Genomic DNA, 2,500 nt, shown 5'->3' on the forward strand with positions numbered 1-2,500 from the left:
CTCCTGAGTTTACACCAAGTTACCTTTTTCTATGCTTCTCTTTTCTCTGGCCTGAGTTTACACCACGTTACCTTTTTCTCTGCTTCTCTTTTCTCTGGCCTGAGTTTACACCACGTTACCTTTTTCTCTGCTTCTCTTTTCTCTGGCCTGAGTTTACACCACGTTACCTTTTTCTTTGCTTCTCGTTACCTTTTTCTCTGCTTCTCTTTTCTCTGGCCTGAGTTTACACCACGTTACCTTTTTCTCTGCTTCTCTTTTCTCTGGCCTGAGTTTACACCACGTTACCTTTTTCTCTGTTTCTCTTTTCTCTGGCCTGAGTTTACACCACATTACCTTTTTCTCTGCTTCTCTTTTCTCTGGCCTGAGTTTACACCACATTACCTTTTTCTCTGCTTCCTTTTTCTCTGGCCTGAGTTTACACCACGTTACCTTTTTCTCTGCTTCTCTTTTCTCTGGCCTGAGTTTACACCACGTTACCTTTTTCTCTGTTTCTCTTTTCTCTGGCCTGAGTTTACACCACGTTACCTTTTTCTCTACTTCTCTTTTCTCTGGCCTGAGTTTACACCACGTTACCTTTTTCTCTGCTTCTCTTTTCTCTTGCCTGAGTTTACACCACGTTACCTTTTTCTCTGCTTCTCTTTTCTCTGGCCTGAGTTTACACCACGTTACCTTTTTCTCTGCTTCTCTTTTCTCTGGCCTGAGTTTACACCATGTTACCTTTTTCTCTGCTTCTCTTTTCTCTGGCCTGAGTTTACACCACATTACCTTTTTCTCTGTTTCTCTTTTCTCTGGCCTGAGTTTACACCACGTTACCTTTTTCTCTGTTTCTCTTTTCTCTGGCCTGAGTTTACACCACGTTACCTTTTTCTCTGCTTCTCTTTTCTCTGGCCTGAGTTTACACCACGTTACCTTTTTCTCTGCTTCTCTTTTCTCTGGCCTGAGTTTACACCACATTACCTTTTTCTCTGTTTCTCTTTTCTCTGGCCTGAGTTTACACCACATTACCTTTTTCTCTGTTTCTCTTTTCTCTGGCCTGAGTTTACACCACGTTACCTTTTTCTCTGCTTCTCTTTTCTCTGGCCTGAGTTTACACCACGTTACCTTTTTCTCTGTTTCTCTTTTCTCTGGCCTGAGTTTACACCACGTTACCTTTTTCTCTGTTTCTCTGTACCATTTTTGCTATTCTTTATATTACTCAGCCTCTTCGTGTCTGTTTACTATCATAAAGTCTCCTGCAATCATCTTCTTAATTTTATTTATAACAGTTCTTATTTTTATTGTCTGCAATCATGCATTTTACATGTCCAAACTGCTATTTTTGTCTCTGACATTTCTTTCATATTTACATGTACTGTGTTTATATTGTGTAGAGACTATTCACAGGTAACAACTGACAAAGTAATTCTTATGTTTTACTTTTATACATTTTACATACATAGCCTATATCTGCTACTGTACTATGTTATGAAATGTTTTATGTTTTGCACTGTTTGGAGCTTTTCTCCTCAGATCTCTGCTGAAAAAGGTCTTTGCCCAGTCAGACTAACCTGGTTAACAAATATCAAATAAATAAATAAATACATAATAGGTGAAGGTCAAGGTTAAACAGCAGCATCTGATGGAACTACACATTTTTTTCCACGAAAAAGAAATGAAACATCTTTAAACAAGGCTGTTTTCTGGGAGCCAAACTGTAACCTTGGCCTAATCTGTTAAGTAAATAGCTTAATGGGTTAAGGTCAAGAGAAAACAGCAGCAGTGACAAAGAATCACCATGGAACATACCCCTATGAAGTTTTATCCCTGGGATAATAATTTGCCGTTTGTCATGGCTCTACTGCAAAGTGGTTTGCCACTGTTTCATGGTCACTATAATGTAATTGATCAGTGTAACACGTATGTTATACATCTGTAAGCATTCCATTATTTATGAATGTAGGATGTTGTCAAATGCCTTTTTTTATTTATCCCAGCCATACTTAAATTCTTGCCCTTTTTACAAGTTTTTATTATGGGTTTCTTTAGCAACAAAACAATCCTTTACTCCATATGACTTTCATTTGTTACCCCTTTGTTCTACTACCATCACTGAGATTTTTTTAAGGACTATAAACTCTGCATCAATTCTAGTACATAGTTTGTATATTGTTGGAAGGCAGGTTATTGGTCGATAGCGCCAAGGATTGCTTACAGGTTCACTCTTAAGGAGTGTTATCATTTTGCCTGTTGTCAACCAGGATTTTGTCTGTTCTGTATGTACATAAGACTAAAACGTACTCAGGGATAAACCTTTCTATAAAGAAGTTAATGCTTTTAGCCAGAAATTAGGTACTGTGCCTGGTCCTGGGGTTTTCCATTTAGGAACTTTTCCTAATTTTGTCTCAGTTTCTTTGGTCGTTATTCATCCCATTTCATATTCTCTAAATTAGAGCTCCTTACTACTTCTTTTAATTGTTCTACCCATTGAAAATCTTTGTTATGTTCAGCAGGGACTTCATAA

General features: G+C 37.8%; 1 protein-coding gene and 1 long non-coding RNA gene across 4 annotated transcripts in view; both read right to left on the reverse strand.

Annotated features, from left to right (window-relative positions):
- LOC122811016 overlaps nucleotides 1–999 on the reverse strand; it is a 92,869-nt gene extending 91,870 nt beyond the window's left edge. Inside the window, exons 1-2 of one of the 3 annotated variants that reach the window (XR_006366193.1) lie at nucleotides 190–562; nucleotides 24–119 (exon numbers count right to left, since the gene is read on the reverse strand). This is a non-coding gene — a long non-coding RNA (uncharacterized LOC122811016). The other 2 variants (XR_006366194.1, XR_006366195.1) reach the window with 2 other exon arrangements.
- The window catches only part of F2 (coagulation factor II, thrombin), a 1,266,023-nt gene that overhangs the window by 386,916 nt on the left and 876,607 nt on the right, over nucleotides 1–2,500 (reverse strand). The gene's annotated exons all lie outside the window — the stretch shown is intronic.

This window comes from Protopterus annectens, chromosome 9.part0, assembly GCF_019279795.1.
Source record: "Protopterus annectens isolate FY-2018-M chromosome 9.part0, PAN1.0, whole genome shotgun sequence".
NCBI classification, from domain to species: domain Eukaryota; kingdom Metazoa; phylum Chordata; order Ceratodontiformes; family Protopteridae; genus Protopterus; species Protopterus annectens.